A 21,297-nucleotide genomic window follows, 5' to 3' on the forward strand; every position below is an offset into this window, starting at 1 on the left:
GGGGAGATAGCAAAAATTAAGTGGGTCGACAGTAGCGAGCAATTGTCCGACTGTTTAACAAAAAGAGGGGCTAGTTCACAGAAACTTTTGGATATTGTTAATGAAGGTTGCCTGTTTCTGTGACAGTTTATTTATTTTTCCTTTCAAAAAAAAAGGAGGGGGGGAAATTGCGAGTGTTTTTGAGTTTCTTGAAATTTTGTTTTCACCAAATTATTATTTTTTCTCCAAGGAAGGGGAGACTGTTAAGGAATGGATTGAGAAACATTCCAATTAGATGTCTCATTGATCCAATCATTGGCATTGATATGTAAAGAGGCTGCAGGTGGCCTTTGGACATGTGATGGTAGAGTTTAGTGCTGAGTGTGTTCAAAGAAAAATAAAAGTGTTTGGGAAAAGGAGTAGATCTCTTGACTCTTTACTCAACAGCAGCTAGAGGCTAACAAATGGGATGCGCGTGCATGATGACATTGGCACTCGCGGATGATGACAAGGCGACACGTGTGCAACGACGATGGGATATAACAACAATCTTTATTATTGTCATAAGTAGGTTTACATTTTATTTAAACAATTTTATTGAGGTATTTTTGGCATTGTAAACAGTAACAATATACATTAGTGTGTAAATATCAATTATAAAAACATAGTGAAAATAACAGTTCCTCTCTCGCACATAGACCCGCCTATTCTTCCCCCCTACTCTACACTATCCTACCCCATTCCCCCCCCGATTAGTTCCCCGCAAAGAAGTTGATGAATGGTTGCCACCTCCGGGCGAACCCCGATAGTGATCCTCGTAAGGCGAACTTGATCTTTTCCAAGCCGAGAAAGCTTGCCATGTCCGACAGCCATACTTCGGTCTTTGGGGGCTTTGAGTCCCTCCAGGCCAACAGTATTCGTCGCCGGGCTACCAGGGAAGCAAAGGCCACACAACGTCGGCCTCTATCCCCTCCTGGACTCCCGGGTCCTCCGACACCCCAAAAATCGACACCTCTGGACTCATCGCCACCCTTGTTTTCAGTACCTGGGACATGACGTCCGCAAATCCCTGCCAGTACCCCTTGAGTTTTGGGCACGCACAGAACATGTGGACATGGTTCGCTGGTCCTCCCGCACATCTAGCACACTTGTCCTCCAGCCCAAAGAATTTACTCATCCGGGCCACTGTCATGTGGGCCCGGTGAACTACCTTGAACTGAATCAGGCCGAGCCTGGCACATGTTGCGGTTGCATTTACCCTCCTCAGAGCGTCTGCCCATACGCCTCTCTCCAACTCCCCACCAAGCTCCTCCTCCCACTTGAGTTTCAGTTCCTCGGTCCCTGTGTCCTCCGCTCCCATAAGCTCCTTATAAATATCCGAGACTCTCCCCTGTCCTACCTCTCCCCTGGAAACTACCCTGCCCTGGATCCCCCTTGGTGGAAGGCGTGGAAAGGACGGGACCTGTCTACGTACGAAATCCCGCACCTGCAAGTATCGAAAGTAATTTACCCTTGCCAGCCCGAACTTCTCCTCCAGCGCCGTCATGCTCGCGAAGCTCCCTTCCAGGAACAAGTCGCCCATCCTTCCCACCTCCGCCACACTCGAAACCCGCCGTCCATCTTCCCCGGGACAAATCGGTGGTTGTCGCATATTGGGGACCAGACCGACGTTCCCACTTCCCCCCCTGCGCTTCCTCCATTGGTCCCAAATCCGCAGAGCCGCCACCACTATAGAGCTGGGGTAGTACCTGGCCGGCGGGAGCGGCAGAGGAGCCGTGACCAGGGCTGCCAAGCTGGTGCCCCTGCACGAAGCAGCCTCCACACGCTCCCAAACCGAACGCGTACCCACCATCCATTTCCTTATCATGGCTATGTTAGCCGCCCAGTAGTAGTTGCTGAGGTTTGGTAACGCCAGTCCCCCCTCGCTACGGTTCTGTTCCAGCATCCCCCTCTACCCGCGGGGACTTCCCTGCCCAAACAAATCCCAGGATGATTTTATTGATCCTTTTAAAAAAGGACCGCGGAATGAAAATAGGGAGACACTGAAAAATAAACAGGAATCTTGGGAGTAACGTCATTTTCACCGTCTGTACTCTCCCCGCTAGTGACAGTGGGAGCGCATCCCACCTTCGGAATTTGCTCCACCAGCCTAGACAAGTTCAACTTATGCATCCTGCCCCAGTCCCGCGCCACCTGTATCCCAAAATACCTAAAACTTTCCCCAACCAGCCTAAACGGTAGCTCCCTCAGCCTATTCTCCCGACCCCTCGCCTGCACCACAAACATCTCGCACTTTGCCATGTTCAACTTGTACCCCGAAAACCGGCCAAATTCCCCTAGGATTTCCATAATCCCGTCCATCCCTACCACTGGATCCGACACGTACAAAAGCAGGTCATCCGCGTAGAGCGAGACCTTGTGTTCTACCCACCCCCTGACCATTCCCTTCCATTCTCTTGCCGCTCTCAGAGCAATTGCCAGTGGTTCTATGGCCAACACAAACAGCAATGGAGAGAGGGGGCACCCTTGTCTCGTCCCACGGTTTTATCATAGATTATCATAGAATTTACAGTGCAGAAGGAGGCCATTCGGCCCGTCGAGTCTGCACCGGCTCTTGGAAAGAGCACACTACCCAAGGTCAACACTCCACCCTATCCCCATAACCCAGTAACCCCACACAACACTAAGGGCAATTTTGGACACTAAGGGCAATTTATCATGGCCAATCCACCTAACCTGCACATCTTTAGACTGTGGAAGGAAACCTGAGCACCCGGAGGAAACCCACGCACACACGGGGAGGATGTGCAGACTCCGCACAGACAGTGACTCAAGCCGGAATCGAACCTAGGACCCTGGAGCTGTGAAGCAATTGTGCTATCCACACAATTACTATGGTTTAGTTGAAAATACTCAGATGTTGTCCTGTTCATCCTTACACTAGCCTCCGGGGCCTGATATAGCAGTCTAACCCAGTCCACAAAGCCTTCCCCAAACCCAAACCGTCCTAGCACCTCCCATAGATAGTCCCACTCCACCCAGTCAAAAGCCTTTTCGGCATCCATTGCCTCCGCTACCTCCACCTCTCTGCCCTCCGGGGGCATCATAATCACATTGAGCAGCCTTCTTAGGTTGGCGACCAGCTGCCTGCCCTTTACAAACCCCGTTTGGTCCTCCACAATCACATCCGGTACACAATCTTCGATTCTGGATGCCAGGATCTTGGCCAGCAGTTTAGCGTCAACATTAATCAAGGAGATTGGCCTATAGGACACACAGGCTTCCGGATCTTTATCCCGTTTAAATATCAGCGAGATGGTGGCTTGCGGCATCGTCGGGGTAACACCCTATTGTCCCTTGTCTCGTTAAACACCCTAACCAGCACCGGCCCCACTAGCCCCGAGAACCTTTTGTGGAACTCCACTAGATACCCGTCCGGCCCCGGGTCTTTACCCGACTGCGTGACCTTCAGGCCCCCCATTACTTCTTCAGCCCTGATCGGGGCCCCCAGCCCCTCTACCAACTCCCTGCCCACCTTTGGAAAGGTCAGCCCATCTAAGAAGCGCCTCATCCCCATCGGCCTCGTGGGGGGTTCCGAGACATACAGCTTGCTGTAAAAGCCCCTGAATACCCTGTTCAATCCTGCCGGGTCTCCAACCCGGTTCCTTGCCCCGTCCACTACTGTCCCTATTTCCCTGGCTGCCTCCCTCTTCCTAAGTTGCTGTGCAAGCATTCTGCTGGCTTTCTCCCCATATTCATATACCGCGCCCCTTGCCTTTCTGAGCTGCTCTACGGCCTTCCCTGTGGATAGCGCCCCCAGCTCCGCCTGCAGTCTCCGTCGTTCCCTAAGTAGCTCTGCCCTCGGGGACTCCGCATATTCCCTGTCCGTCCGTATCGTCTCCTTTTTTAAAAAAATATATTTTATTCAAAATTTTTGGCCAACCATAACAGTACATTGTGTATCTTTTACACAGTAATATAACAATATAGATAGCAATGGCCAGTTTTTTAAACAAGAAATAAATAATATATAAACAACATCAAAATTAAAAAACAAAACTAAATGGCAACTGCCTTGTCCCAAATAAATACTCTCCAAAAATACAATTCAGCAGTCCAGTATACAATTACCTATAACAACAACCTATACATATTATACTTATACACTAACATCCCTGAGAGTCCTTCTGGTTCCTCCCCCCCCCCCCCCCCCCCCCCCCCCCCCCCCCGCGGGTTGCTGCTGCTGTCTTCTTCTTTTCCATTCCCTCTATCTTTCTGTGAGGTATTCGACGAACGGTTGCCACCGCCTGGTGAACCCTTGAGCTGATCCCCTTAGGACGAACTTAATCCGTTCCAGCTTTATAAACCCTGCCATGACATTTATCCAGGTCTCCACACCCGGGGGCTTGGCTTCCTTCCACATCAACAGTATCCTGCGCCAGGCTACTAGGGATGCAAAGGCCAAAACATCAGCCTCTTTCGCCTCCTGCACTCCCGGCTCTTCTGCAACCCCAAATATAGCCAACCCCCAGCTTGGTTCGACCTGGACCCCCACCACCTTCGAAAGCACCTTTGCCACCCCCACCCAAAACCCCTGTAGTGCCGGACATGACCAGAACATGTGGGTGTGATTCGCTGGGCTTCTCGAGCACTCGCACACCTATCCTCTACTCCAAAAAATTTACTGAGCCGTGCTCCAGTCATATGCGCCCTGTGTAACACCTTAAATTGTATCAGGCTTAGCCTGGCACACGAGGACGATGAGTTTACCCTACTTAGGGCATCAGCCCACAGCCCCTCCTCAATCTCCTCCCCCAGCTCTTCTTCCCATTTCCCTTTCAGCTCATCTACCATAATCTCCCCCTCGTCCCTCATTTCCCTATATATGTCTGATACCTTACCGTCCCCCACCCATGTCTTTGAGATCACTCTGTCCTGCACCTCCTGCGTCGGGAGCTGCGGGAATTCCCTCACCTGTTGCCTCGCAAAAGCCCTCAGTTGCATATACCGGAATGCATTCCCTTGGGGCAACCCATATTTTTCGATCAGCGCTCCCAGACTTGCAAACGTCCCATCTACAAACAGATCTCTCAATTGTGTTACTCCTGCTCTTTGCCATGTTCCAAATCCCCCATCCATTCTCCCCGGAGCAAACCTATGGTTATTTCTTATCGGGGACCACAGCGAGGCTCCCCTCTTTCCCCTATGCCGTCTCCACTGCCCCCAAATTTTCAGAGTAGCCACCACCACCGGGCTTGTGGTGTATTTCTTCGGTGAGAACGGCAACGGTGCCGTCACCATAGCTTGTAGGCTAGTCCCCCTGCAGGACGCCCTCTCCAATCTCTTCCACGCCGCTCCCTCCTCTTCTCCCATCCACTTACATACCATTGAGATATTGCCAGCCCCCCCCTATCCCTACTACGCTGCAAAAATCCCTTCCTCACTCTCGGGGTCTTCCCGGCCCACACAAAACTCTTCTCAATCCTTTTGAAAAAAGCCTTCGTGATCACCACCGGGAGGCACTGAAACACAAAGAGGAATCTCGGGAGGACCACCATTTTAACCGCCTGCACCCTCCCTGCCAGTGACAGGGATACCATGTCCCATCTCTTGAAGTCCTCCTCCATCTGTTCCACCAACCGCGTTAAATTTAACCTATGCAATGTACCCCAATTCTTGGCTATCTGGATCCCCAAGTAGCGAAAGTCCCTTGTTACCTTCCTCAGCGGTAAGTCCTCTATTTCTCTGCTCTGCTCCCCTGGATGCACCACAAACAACTCACTTTTCCCCATGTTCAGTTTATATCCTGAGAATTCTCCAAACTCCCCAAGTATCCGCATTATCTCTGGCATCCCCTCCGCCGGGTCCGCCACATACAACAAATCGTCCGCATACAGAGATACCCGGTGTTCTTCTCCTCCCCTGAGTACTCCTCTCCACTTCCTGGAACCCCTCAATGCTATTGCCAGGGGCTCAATCGCCAGTGCAAACAATAATGGGGACAGAGGACATCCCTGCCTCGTCCCTCTATGGAGCTGAAAATACGCAGACCCCCGTCCATTCGTGACCACGCTCGCCATCGGGGCCCTATACAGCAGCTGTACCCATCTAATATACTCGTCTCCAAAGCCAAATCTCCTCAACACTTCCCACAAATAATCCCACTCCACTCTATCAAATGCTTTCTCGGCATCCATCGCCACCACTATCTCCGCTTCCCCCTCTGGTGGGGGCATCATCATTACCCCTAGCAGCCTCCGTATATTCGTATTCAGCTGTCTCCCCTTCACAAACCCAGTTTGGTCCTCATGGACCACCCCCGGGACACAATCCTCTATGCTCATTGCCATTACCTTGGCCAGAATCTTAGCGTCTACGTTCAGGAGGGAAATAGGCCTATAGGACCCGCATTGCAGCGGGTCTTTTTCCTTCTTGAGGAGAAGCGATATCGTTGCCTCTGACATAGTCGGGGGCAGCTGTCCCCTTTCCCTCGCCTCATTAAAGGTTCTCATCAGTAGAGGGGCGAGCAAGTCCACATATTTCCTGTAAAATTCAACTGGGAATCTATCCGGTCCCGGGGCCTTCCCCGCCTGCATGCTCCTAATTCCTTTCACTACTTCCTCCATTTCGATCTGTGCTCCCAGTCCCACCCTCTCCTGCTCCTCCACCTTAGGAAATTCCAGCTGGTCCAGAAAACACATCATTCTCTCCTTCCCATCCGGGGGCTGAGCTTCATATAATCTTTCATAGAATGCCTTGAACACTCCATTCACTCTCTCCGCTCCCCGCTCCATCTCTCCCTCCTCATCCCTCACTCCCTCTATTTCCCTCGCTGCTCCCCTTTTCCTCAATTGGTGGGCCAGCAACCTGCTCGCCTTCTCCCCATATTCGTACTGTACACCCTGTGCCTTCCTCCACTGTGCCTCTGCAGTACCCATTGTCAGCAAATCAAATTCTACGTGTAGCCTTTGCCTTTCCCTGTACAGTCCCTCCTCCGGTGCCTCCGCATATTGCCTGATCACCTTCAGAAGTTCTTGCAGCAACCGCTCCCGTTCCCTACTCTCCTGCTTTCCTTTATGTGCCCTGATTGATATCAGCTCCCCTCTAACCACTGCCTTCAGCGCCTCCCAGACCACTCCCACCTGGACCTCCCCATTATCATTGAGTTCCAAGTACTTTTCAATACACCCCCTCACCCTTAGACACACCCCCTCATCCGCCATTAGTCCCATGTCCATTCTCCAGGGTGGACGCCGTTCTTTTTCCTCCCCTATCTCCAAGTCCACCCAGTGTGGAGCGTGATCCGAAATAGCTATAGCCGTATACTCCGTCCCCCTCACCTTCGGGATCAACGCCCTTCCCAAAACAAAAAAGTCTATTCGCGAATAAACTTTGTGGGCATAGGAGAAAAACGAAAACTCCTTACTCCTAGGTCTGCTAAATCTCCACGGGTCTACTCCTCCCATCTGCTCCATAAAGTCTTTAAGCACCTTGGCTGCTGCCGGCCTCCTTCCAGTCCTGGACCTCGATCTGTCCAGCCCTGGTTCCAGCACCGTGTTAAAATCTCCACCCATTACCAACTTCCCCACCTCTAGGTCCGGGATACGTCCTAACATGCGCCTCATAAAGTTGGCATCATCCCAGTTCGGGGCATATACGTTCACTAAGACCACCGCCTCCCCCTGTAATTTGCCACTCACCATAACGTATCTGCCCCCACTATCCGCCACTATGGTCTTTGCCTCAAACATTACCCGCTTCCCCACTAGTATAGCCACCCCCCTGTTTTTCGCATCTAGCCCCGAATGAAACACCTGCCCCACCCATCCTTTGCGTAGTCTAACCTGGTCTATCAGTTTCAAATGCGTCTCCTGTAACATAACCACATCTGCCTTAAGTTTCTTAAGGTGTGCGAGTACCCGTGCCCTCTTTATCGGCCCGTTCAGCCCTCTCACATTCCACGTGATCAGCCGGGTTAGGGGGCTCTTTACTCCCCCCCCCCTTGTCGATTAGCCATCCCCTTTTATCCAGCTCCTCACCCGGTTCCCACGCAGCTGTGTCCCCCCCAGGCGGTGCCCTCCCGCCCCGCCCACCCCACCCCATACCAGCTCCCCCTTCTCCCCAGCAGCAGCAACCCAGTAAATCCCCCCTCCCACCCCCCCCTGCTAGATCCCCCACTAGCGTAGTTACACCCCCCATGTTGCTCCCAGAAGTCAGCTAACTCTGGCCGACCTTGGCTTCCCCCTGTGACCTCGGCTCGCACCGTGCGACGCCCCCTCCTTCCTGCTTCCCTATTCCCGCCATAATTATCATAACGCGGGAACAAAGCCCGCGCTTCCCTTTTGGCCCTGCCCCCAATGGCCAACGCCCCCAGCTCCTCCACCTCCCTTCCTCCCTCCCCCACAACCTGTGGAAGAGAGAAAAGTTACCGGGTCGCAGGATTAACAACATAAAAATCATCTCTCCCCCCTTTTTCCCCCCTCTTCACCCCCCATATTACTCCCGCTCCTGGGTCTTTTGCACATCTTTTAGCCCTTCAATCGCCTGTAATATCGGGGCCAACAGCTCCTTCTTCATCTCCTTTTTAAGCTCTTCCACGCAGCTTTTCAAAAACCCGTGTTGTTCAGGGCCCATATTAAACTGCCACCTTCCGACGCCATCTTGGTTTTTGCTTGCCTTCCTTGCCGCTGCTCTAGAGGATCCACCGCAATCCGGCCACTTTCCTCTCCTTTTTCCATCCGTATCCAGGGGGGATTCCCTTCTGGTTTACCGCACAGTACTTTTAGCCGTTAAAATTGCCGTTGGGGCTCTTATTAAGAGCCCAAAAGTCCGTTCCACCGGGAGCTGCCGAAACGTGCGACTTAGCTGGTCATCGCCGCACCCGGAAGTCCCCGTATCATCTCCTTAACCAGTCTGTCCAAATCCGCCCTGTCCGTTCTGTCCCTATGGGCTCGGATTGTGATCAGTTCCCCTCTCACCACCGCCTTCAGCGCCTCCCAGAGCACCGCTGCTGAGACTTCCCCTATATCGTTGACCTGCAGGTAGTTCTGCATGCATTTCCCCACTTTCTCACACACCCTCATCTGCCAACAATCCCACCTCTAACCTCCATTGTGGGCACTGGTAACTTTCTTTGCAGACCTGCAGGTCGACCCAATGTGGAGCAAAATCGTGATCGCCGAGTATTCTGTGTCCCTCACCCCCTCCAAAAAGTCCCTACTCATAATAAAGAAGTCAATACGAGAATAAGCCTTGTGAACTTGTGAATAGAACGAGAACGAGAACTCGTTTCCCGTCGGCCGACTGATTCTCCAGGGGTCCACCCCCCCCATTTGTTCCATGAACCCCCTCAGTTCTCGTGCCATTGCCGGGACCCTGCCCGTTTTGGAGCACGACCGATCCAGGTCGGGATCAAGGACTGTATTAAAGTCCCCACCCATAATCAGCTTGTGCGAATCCAAGTCAGGAATTTTCCCCAGCAGCCTTTTGATGAAATCTACATCATCCCAGTTTGGAGCGTAAACATTCACTAGGACCATCCTCACCCCCTCAAGCTTATCCCGGACCATGAGAAATCTGTCACCCCCCATCCGCAACTGTGCTATCTGCCTCAAATTGAATCCGTTTGTTAATCATGATCACGACCTCTCTGGTTTTAGCGCCAAGCCCCGGCTAATCCAGCCCTTCCGTAATCTAATCTGTTCCGCCACTTTCAAATGTGTCTCCTGCAGCAACATTACATCCGCCTTCAGAGCCCGTAAGTGCGCAAACACACGTGCCCTCTTGACGTCTCAAGAACAAAGCTCGCCCCCACAACAGTGCAATTCAAACTGTGTAATGAGGTGAGCGCTACCACCCACCCCCTCTCAGCATTACCAGAAAAATAGCAAAAAGAATCCCCAGCACCTTTAACGATGACTTTGGCTTTAACTTTAAAACTTTCAAACAGGCAAAAACAAACACAAGAACACCCCAAATTTTAAGTGAAAGAACATGCCGAACGACATCGCTAACACGAAGGGCAATCCACAAACAAATGTAAACATCCCTTGAAACACTCCAACTTGAGTCCATGGGTCCTCAGTTCGGCACCAGTCCATGCCCCTTAGCGAAGTCCATCGCTTCCTCCGGGTGGTCAAAATAGTGTTGCTGTTCCCGGTATGTGGCCCAAAGCCACGCCGGAAAAAGTAGCCCAAACCTGACCTTTTTAACAGGATCTCTTTAATTTGACTGTAGGCTGCCCTCCTTCTGGCCACCTCCTGGCTCAGATCCTGAGAGATGCGCAGGACACTGTTGTTCCATAAGTAGCTCTTCGTGTTCTTGGCCCACTGTAGGACCCGCTCTTTGTCCACGAACCTATGGAACCTGACCACCATCGTCCAGGCCCCCCCCCCTCGCGGCTGCCTCGCCTGCACTCGGCGTGCCCTGTCCAGCTCCAAAGGACACGGTAAGAAATCATCCCCCACCAGCTTCTGCAGCATGTCTGCCGCATATGCCGTGGCATCCACTCCCTCTACTGTTTTATTATGAAAAATTCTGCAAAACCTTCATAAAAATACTTTTTTTAAAAACATGGTGAAGTATTCATTCATCAGTTGGGCGGGGAGTGGTAGTTTTCCTTGAACTTGTTTGACCTGAGGCCATGAGACTCTGTGGAGTCAATATTGAGCCTTCCTCACCTACCAGTGGGATGGGACATTCCCAGGGATGGTTATGGAGGAGTCTGGGATGTTTCCAGATTAATACCATTCAGTGAGTATCACTGCTACTTGACCAGTCTGCAGGGCAGCTCTCTTCATTTGGATCCTTGTCCTCAAACTTTGGTAAGGGAGACTTTACAGATTTCACTGGGCTGAGATCACCTTAATCTTCTTCTGACACAAAGCCAGTATTGTCCAGATGTCTGATTTTCCTCTTATTATTGGACTTTGTCGTGATTGTTTGCTGGACCACTTCAGAGGGCAGATCAGAGTCAACCATGTTGTGTGGGACTGGAGTCACATATAGACCAGACCAGGCAGTTGAAGCAGGTTCCCTTCCCTGAAGAACAATATTTGTTTTTTTTGGACAACCTGAAAGTTTTCATATATTTAATTTGCTTCTGTGCCACACATTTCAAAATGTATCAAATTTAGGTTCGCAACATGGAGTTCTGTGGTGAATATCATCAATGTCTTTTAAGGGAAAACTAGATAAACTCATGAGAGAAAGGAACAGAAGGATATGCTGATAGGATCAGATGAAGAGGGGTGAGAGGAGACTCGTGTGAAGCACCAACACCAGCATGGAGCAATCGGGCCGAATGGCCTGTTTCTACTCTGTCATTCTATGTGTGTAACTTTCCGTGGGTGGATTTGAACTCTCAATCTCTGGATTGTTAATCCAGAATTCAGCTGCCAGATGTGGAGACACAATTATTTTTTTTTCTAATTAAGGGGCAATTTAACATGCTAATCCACCTACCTACACATCTTTGGGGTTGTGGGGTGGGACCCATGCAGTCACGGGGAGAACATGTAAGCTCCACATGAAAAGTGACCCGGGGGCGGGATCGAACCAGATCCTCAGTGCCGTGAGGCAGCAGTGCTAGTCACAGTGCCGCCCCCTATTCAAATGTCTTTTAATGTCTTTAAAGATTTTACCTGAAGGCCAAGGCCTTTCCCAGAAGCCTGGACTTGGATTTGAATGTTTTGTCTAGTGCTGTGTCTGAGAGCTGAATTTGGGATGTGCAGTCTGAGTGAGTGCAGTGTATCTAATTTCCCAGGATAAACCAGAACCCTTCATTCAGCTACACCAGACTTTCCCAAACATTTGGAGCTGAAGACCCCTAGTGACCCAAGAGTATTAGAGAACCCCAATCATTCTGTCTGCCACCTTTTTTCCTAACAAATAGGTGCGAACACAGAAGTCCTTTCTAGCTATATCATTTATATATTAATCTGGTAATAATTAAAAAGTTCTCTGATTAAATATACATAAGTTTCATAGAATTCATAGAATCCCCAGAGTGCAGAAGGTGGCCATTCAGCCCATCAAGTCTATACTAGCTCACTCCCTATCGTCGTATTCCTGTAACCCCATAACCCACCTAACCTTTGGACGCTAAAGGACAATTTAGCATGGCCAATCCATCTAACGTTCACATCTTTGGACTTTGGGAAGAAACTTGAACATCGGGAGGAAACCCACGCAGACACAGGGAGAACATGCAAACTCCACATAAAAAGCCACCCATGACTGGAATTGAAGCCGGGTCATTGGTGCAGTGAGATAGCAGTACCAGCCACTCTATCCTTCCCTTTTCTAATTTTAATAGGAGGAGTGATGCTGGAAAGCTAATTCTAATATTCGACAAACACATTTCCCTCTCCCTCACACACAAACGCACACACATCTCTGTCAGAAATTAACGCACACACATCTCTGTCAGAAATTAACACACACACATCTCTGTCTCTCATTCACACACACATGCCTCTGTCTCACATTCACACACGGGTCTCTCACTCACACTTGCGTGTCTGTCTCACATTCACACGTCTGTCTCACATTCACACACACACGTCTGCTCACAGTCACACATGTCTGTCTCATTCACACATGTCTCTGTCACATTCACACACACGTCTCTGTCTCACATTCACACACGTCTCTGTCACATTCACACAGGTCTCTGTCTCACATTCACACAGGTCTCTGTCTCACATTCACAGACGTCTCAGTCTCACATTCACACATGTCTCTGTCTCACATTCACACACGTCTGTCTCACATTCACACACGTCTCTGTCTCACATTCACACACATCTCTGTCTCACATTCACACACGTCTCTGTCTCACATTCACACCACGTCTCTGTCTCATTCACACACACATCTCTGTCTCACATTCACACACACGTCTGTCTCACATTCACACATACGTCTCTTTCACATTCACACAAAGGTCTCTGTTTCACATTCACACACACGTCTCTGTCTCACATTCGCACACATGTCTGTCTCACATTCTCACGCACACAGGTCTCTGTCTCGCATTCACACACACGTCTCTGTCTCATTCACACACACGTCTGTCTCACATCCACACACAGACGTCTCTGTCTCACATTCACACACACGTCTCTGTCTCACATTCACACACACGTCTATGTCTCGCATTCACACCCACGTCTCTGTCTCGCATTCACACCCACATCTCTGTCTCGCATTCACACACAGGTCTCTGTCTCGCATTCACACACAGGTCTCTGTCTCGCATTCACACACACGTTTCTGTCTCGCATTCACACACACATCTCTGTCTCGCATTCACACACACGTCCCCGTCTCGCACTCACACACACGTCTCTGTCTCGCATTCACACACACGTCTCTGTCTCGCACTCACACACACGTCTCTGTCTCACATTCACACACACGTCTCTGTCTCATTCACACACACGTCTGTCTCACATCCACACACAGACGTCTCTGTCTCACATTCACACACACGTCTCTGTCTCACATTCACACACACGTCTATGTCTCGCATTCACACCCACGTCTCTGTCTCGCATTCACACCCACGTCTCTGTCTCGCATTCACACACAGGTCTCTGTCTCGCATTCACACACAGGTCTCTGTCTCGCATTCACACACACGTTTCTGTCTCGCATTCACACACACGTCTCTGTCTCGCATTCACACACACATCCCCGTCTCGCACTCACACACACGTCTCTGTCTCGCACTCACAGACGTCTCTGTCTCGCACTCACACACACGTCTCTGTCTCGCACTCACACACACGTCTGTCTTGCATTCACACACACATCTCTGTCTCACATTCACAAACATGTCTCTGTCTCACATTCACACACACGTCTCTGTCTCACATTCACACACACGTCTGTCTCACATTCACACACGCGTCTCTGTCTCCCATTCACACACACGCTTCTGTCTCGCGCTCACACGCACGCCTCTGTCTCGCGCTCACACACACGCCTCTCTCTCGCACTCACACACACGCCTCTGTCTCGCACTCACACACACGTCTCTGTCTCGCATACACACACACGTCTCGGTCTCGCATACACACACACGCCTCTGTCTCGCACTCACACACACGTCTCTGTCTCGCATACACACACACGTCTCGGTCTCGCATACACACACACGTCTCTGTCTCGCATTCACACACACGTCTCTGTCTCGCATTCACACACACGTCTCTGTCTCACATTCACACACACGCCTCTGTCTCGCATTCACACACAGCCCTTTGTCTCACATTCACAAACACGTCTCTGTCTCACATTCACACACACATCTGTCTCACATTCACACACACATCTGTCTCACATTCGCACACACATCTCTGTCTCACATTCACACACACATCTGTCTCACATTCGCACACACGTCTCTGTCTCACATTCGCACACACGTCTCTGTCTCACATTCGCACACACGTCTCTGTCTCACATTCACACACACATCTGTCTCACATTCACACACACGTCTCTGTCTCACATTCGCACACACGTCTCTGTCTCACATTCGCACACACGTCTGTCTCACTTTCGCACACACGTCTCTGTCTCACATTCGCACACACGTCTCTGTCTCACATTCGCACACACGTCTCTGTCTCACATTCGCACACACGTCTCTGCCTCACATTCACACACACATCTGTCTCACATTCACACACACGTCTCTGTCTCACATTCGCACACACGTCTCTGTCTCACATTCGCACACACGTCTGTCTCACATTCGCACACACGTCTCTGTCTCACATTCGCACACACGCCTCTGTCTCACATTCACACACAGGTCTCTGTTTCACATTCACACACACGTCTCTGTCTCACATTCGCACAAATGTCTGTCTCACATTCACACACACAGGTCTCTGTCTCGCATTCACACACAGGTCTCTGTCTCACATTCACACACACATCTGTCTCACATTCACACACACACGTCTCTGTTTCACATTCACACACACGTCTCTGTCTCACATTCGCACAAATGTCTGTCTCACATTCACACACACAGGTCTCTGTCTCACATTCACACACAGGTCTCTGTCTCACATTCACACACAGGTCTCTGTCTCACATTCGCACAAATGTCTGTCTCACATTCACACACAGGTCTGCCTCACATTCACACACACGTCTCTGTCTCACATTCGCACACACGTCTGCCTCACATTCACACACACGTCTCTGCCTCACATTCACACACACGTCTCTGTCTCGCATTCACACACAGGTCTCTGTTTCACATTCACACACACGCCTCTGTCTCACATTCGCACAAATGTCTGTCTCACATTCACACACACAGGTCTCTGTCTCGCATTCACACACAGGTCTCTGTCTCACATTCACACACAGGTCTCTGTCTCACATTCGCACAAATGTCTGTCTCACATTCACACACACGCCTCTGTCTCACATTCGCACAAATGTCTGTCTCACATTCACACACACACAGGTCTCTGTTTCACATTCATACACAGGTCTCTGTCTCACATTCACACACACGTCTGTATCACATTCACACACACATCTCTGTCTCACATTCACACACACATCTGTCTCACATTCACACACACGTCTCTTTCACATTCACACACAGGTCTCTGTCTCACATTCACACACACGTCTCTGTCTCACATTCGCACAAATGTCTGTCTCACATTCACACACACGCCTCTGTCTCACATTCGCACAAATGTCTGTCTCACATTCACACACACAGGTCTCTCTCTCGCATTCACACACAGGTCTCTGTCTCACATTCACACACACGTCTCTGTCTCACATTCACACACACAGGTCTCTGTCTCACATTCACACACAGGTCTCTGCCTCACATTCACACACACATCTGTCTCACATTCACACACACGTCTCTGTCTCACATTCACACACACATCTGTCTCACATTCACACACACGTCTCTGTCTCACATTCACACACACGTCTGTCTCACATTCGCACACACGTCTCTGTCTCACATTCACACACACATCTGTCTCGCATTCACACACACGTCTCTGTCTCACATTCACACACACGTCTCTGTCTCACATTCACACACACGTCTGTCTCGCATTCACACACACATCTGCCTCACATTCACACACACGTCTCTGCCTCACATTCACATACACGTCTCTGTCTCACATTCACACACACGTCTCTGTCTCACATTCACACACACGTCTCTGTCTCACATTCACACACACCTCTGTCTCACATTCACACACACGTATCTGTCTCACATTCGCACACACGTCTCTGTCTCACATTCACACACACGTCTCTGCCTCACATTCACACACACATCTGTCTCACATTCGCACACACGTCTCTGTCTCACATTCACACACACATCTGTCTCACATTCGCACACACGTCTCTGTCTCACATTCACACACACATCTGTCTCACATTCACACACACGTCTCTGTCTCGCATACACACAGGTCTCTGTCTCACATTCGCACACACGGGTCTCTGTCTCACATTCGCACACACGTCTCTGTCTCACATTCACACACACGTCTCTGTCTCACATTCACACACACATCTGTCTCACATTCGCACACACGTCTCTGTCTCACATTCACACACACATCTGTCTCACATTCGCACACACATCTCTGTCTCACATTCACACACACATCTGTCTCACATTCACACACACGTCTCTGTCTCGCATTCACACACACGTCTCTGTCTCGTATTCACACACACGTCTCTGTCTCACATTCACACACACATCTGTCTCACATTCGCACACACATCTCTGTCTCACATTCACACACACATCTGTCTCACATTCACACACACGTCTCTGTCTCACATTCACACACACGCCTCTGTCTCACATTCACACACACCTCTGTCTCACATTCACACACACGTCTCTGTCTCGCATTCACACACAGGTCTCTGTCTCGTATTCACACACACGTCTCTGCCTCACATTCACACACACATCTGTCTCACATTCGCACACACGTCTCTGTCTCACATTCACACACACATCTGTCTCACATTCACACACACGTCTCTGTCTCGCATACACACAGGTCTCTGTCTCACATTCGCACACACGGGTCTCTGTCTCACATTCGCACACACGTCTCTGTCTCACATTCACACACACGTCTCTGTCTCACATTCACACATATCTGTCTCACATTCGCACACACATCTGTCTCACATTCGCACACACGTCTCTGTCTCACATTCGCACACACGTCTCTGCCTCACATTCACACACACATCTGTCTCACATTCGCGCACACGTCTCTGTCTCACATTCACACACACGTCTCTGTCTCACATTCACACACACATCTGTCTCACATTCGCACACATGTCTCTGTCTCACATTCACACACACATCTGTCTCACATTCGCACACACATCTCTGTCTCACATTCACACACACATCTGTCTCACATTCACACACACGTCTCTGTCTCACATTCACACACACATCTGTCTCACATTCACACACACATCTGTCTCACATTCGCGCACATGTCTCTGTCTCACATTCACACACACGTCTCTGTCTCACATTCACACACACATCTGTCTCACATTCGCACACATGTCTCTGTCTCACATTCACACACACATCTGTCTCACATTCGCACACACATCTCTGTCTCACATTCACACACACATCTGTCTCACATTCCCACACACGTCTCTGTCTCACATTCACACACACATCTGTCTCACATTCACACACACATCTGTCTCACATTCGCACACACGTCTCTGTCTCACATTCGCACACACGTCTCTGTCTCACATTCACACACACGTCCCTGTCTCACATTCACACACACGTCTCTGTCTCACATTCACACACAGGTCTCTGTCTCACATTCACACACACGTGTCTGTCTCGCATTCACACACACGTCTCTGTCTCACATTCACACACACGTCTGTCTCACATTCACACACACGTCTCTGTCTCACATTCACACACGGGTCTCTGTCTCACATTCACACACACGTCTCTGTCTCACATTCACACACACGTCTCTGTTTCACATTCACACACACGTCTCTGTCTCACATTCGCACACACGCCTCTGCCTCACATTCACACACACGTCTCTGTTTCACATTCACACACACGTCTCTGTCTCACATTCACACACGGGTCTCTGTCTCACATTCGCACACACGGGTCTCTGTCTCACATTCACACACACGTCTCTGTCTCACATTCACACACACGTCTCTGTTTCACATTCACACACACGTCTCTGTTTCACATTCACACACACGTCTCTGTCTCACATTCGCACACACGTCTCTGCCTCACATTCACACACACATCTGTCTCACATTCACACACACATCTGTCTCACATTCGCACACACATCTCTGTCTCACATTCACACACACATCTGTCTCACATTCGCACACACGTCTCTGTCTCACATTCGCACACACGTCTCTGTCTCACATTCACACACACGTCTCTGTCTCACATTCACACACACGTCTCTGTCTCACATTCACACACAGGTCTCTGTCTCGCATTCACACACGGGTCTCTGTCTCACATTCGCACACACGTCTCTGTCTCACATTCACACACACGTCTCTGTTTCACATTCACAAACATGTCTCTGTCTCACATTCGCACACACGTCTCTGTCTCACATTCACACACACATCTGTCTCACATTCACACACACATCTGTCTCACGTTCGCACACACATCTGTCTCACATTCACACACACATCTGTCTCACATTCGCACACACGTCTCTGTCTCACATTCGCACACACGTCTCTGTCTCACATTCACACACACATCTGTCTCACATTCACACACACGTCTCTGTCTCACATTCGCACACACGTCTCTGTCTCACATTCGCACACACGTCTGTCTCACATTCGCACACACGTCTCTGTCTCACATTCACACACAGGTCTGTGTTTCACATTCGCACCCACGTCTCTGTCTCACATTCGCACACACGTCTCTGCCTCACATTCACACACACATCTGTCTCACATTCACACACACGTCACTGTCTCACATTCACACACACGTCTCTGTCTCACATTCGCACACACGTCTGTCTCACATTCGCACACACGTCTCTGTCTCACATTCGCACACACGTCTCTGTCTCACATTCACACACAGGTCTCTGTTTCACATTCACACACACGTCTCTGTCTCACATTCGCACAAATGTCTGTCTAACATTCACACACACAGGTCTCTGTCTCGCATTCACACACAGGTCTCTGTCTCACATTCACACACAGGTCTCTGTCTCACATTCGCACAAATGTCTGTCTCACATTCACACACAGGTCTCTGCCTCACATTCACACACACGTCTCTGCCTCACATTCACACACACGTCTCTGTCTCGCATTCACACACACGTCTCTGTCTCACATTCACACACACGTCTCTGTCTCACATTCACACACAGGTCTCTGTTTCACATTCACACACACGCCTCTGTCTCACATTCGCACAAATGTCTGTCTCACATTCACACACACGCCTCTGTCACACATTCGCACAGATGTCTGTCTCACATTCACACACACACAGGTCTCTGTTTCGCATTCACACACAGGTCTCTGTCTCACATTCACACACACGTCTGTCTCACATTCACACACACATCTCTGTCTCACATTCACACACACATCTGTCTCACATTCACACACACGTCTCTTTCACATTCACACACAGGTCTCTGTCTCACATTCACACACACGTCTCTGTCTCACATTCACACACACGTCTGTCTCACATTCGCACACACGTCTCTGTCTCACATTCACACACATCTGTCTCACATTCACACACACGTCTCTGTCTCGCATTCACACACACGTGTCTGTCTCACATTCACACACACGTCTCTGTCTCACATTCACACACACGTCTGTCTCGCATTCACACACACATCTGCCTCACATTCACACACACGTCTCTGCCTCACATTCACACACACGTCTCTGTCTCACATTCACACACACGTCTCTGTCTCACATTCACACACACGTCTCTGTCTCGCATTCACACACACGTCTCTGTCTCACATTCACACACACATCTCTGTCTCACATTCGCACACACGCCTCTGCCTCACATTCACACACACGTCTCTGTCTCACATTCACACACACGTCTCTGTCTCACATTAGCACACACGTCTCTGTCTCACATTCACACACACGTCTCTGTCTCACATTCACACACACAGGTCTCTGTCTCACATTCACACACGTCTCTGTCTCACATTCACACACACGTCTCTGTCTCACATTCACACACACGTCTCTGTCTCACATTCACACACACAGGTCTCTGTCTCACATTCACACACGTCTCTGTCTCACATTCACACACACGTCTCTGTCTCACATTCACACACGTCTCTGTCTCACATTCACACACACGTCTCTGTCTCACATTCACACACATATCTGTCTCACATTCGCACACACGTCTCTGTCTCACATTCACACACACGTCTCTGTCTCACATTCACACACACAGGTCTCTGTCTCACATTCACACACGTCTCTGTCTCACATTCACACACACGTCTCTGTCTCACATTCACACACACATCTGTCTCACATTCACACATACGTCTCTGTCTCACATTCACACACACGTCTCTGTCTCACATTCACACACACGTCTCTGTCTCACATTCACACACACGTATCTGTCTCACATTCACACACACATCTGTCTCACATTCGCACACACGTCTCTGTCTCACATTCACACACACGTCTCTGTCTCACATTCACACACACAGGTCTCTGTCTCACATTCACACACACATCTGTCTCACATTCACACACACAGGTCTCTGTCTCGCATTCACACACACGTCTCTGTCTCACATTCACACACACATCTGTCTCACATTCACACACACACGTCTCTGTCTCACATTCACACACACAGGTCTCTGTCTCACATTCACACACACGTCTCTGTCTCACATTCACACACACATCTGTCTCACATTCACACACACATCTGTCTCACATTCGCACACACATCTCTGTCTCACATTCGCACAAATGTCTGTCTCACATTCGCACACACGTCTGTCTCACATTCGCACACACGTCTCTGTCTCACATTCGCACACACGTCTCTGTCTCACATTCACACACAGGTCTCTGTTTCACATTCACACACACGTCTCTGTCTCACATTCGCACAAATGTCTGTCTAACATTCACACACACAGGTCTCTGTCTCACATTCACACA

The 21,297-nt window shown here is 49.9% G+C and overlaps 1 protein-coding gene across 1 annotated transcript in view; it reads left to right on the top strand.

The window, feature by feature from the left end:
* The first annotated feature begins 407 nt into the window (after positions 1-407).
* LOC140406116 (uncharacterized) overlaps positions 408-21,297 on the top strand; it is a 173,922-nt gene continuing 153,032 nt past the window's right edge. The window contains exon 1 of the mRNA XM_072494270.1: positions 408-546. The gene's annotated coding sequence lies outside the window, so the exon portion shown is untranslated. The remainder of the gene's footprint in view (positions 547-21,297) is intronic.

This window comes from Scyliorhinus torazame, unplaced genomic scaffold (genome assembly GCF_047496885.1).
Source record: "Scyliorhinus torazame isolate Kashiwa2021f unplaced genomic scaffold, sScyTor2.1 scaffold_266, whole genome shotgun sequence".
NCBI lineage: Eukaryota > Metazoa > Chordata > Chondrichthyes > Carcharhiniformes > Scyliorhinidae > Scyliorhinus > Scyliorhinus torazame.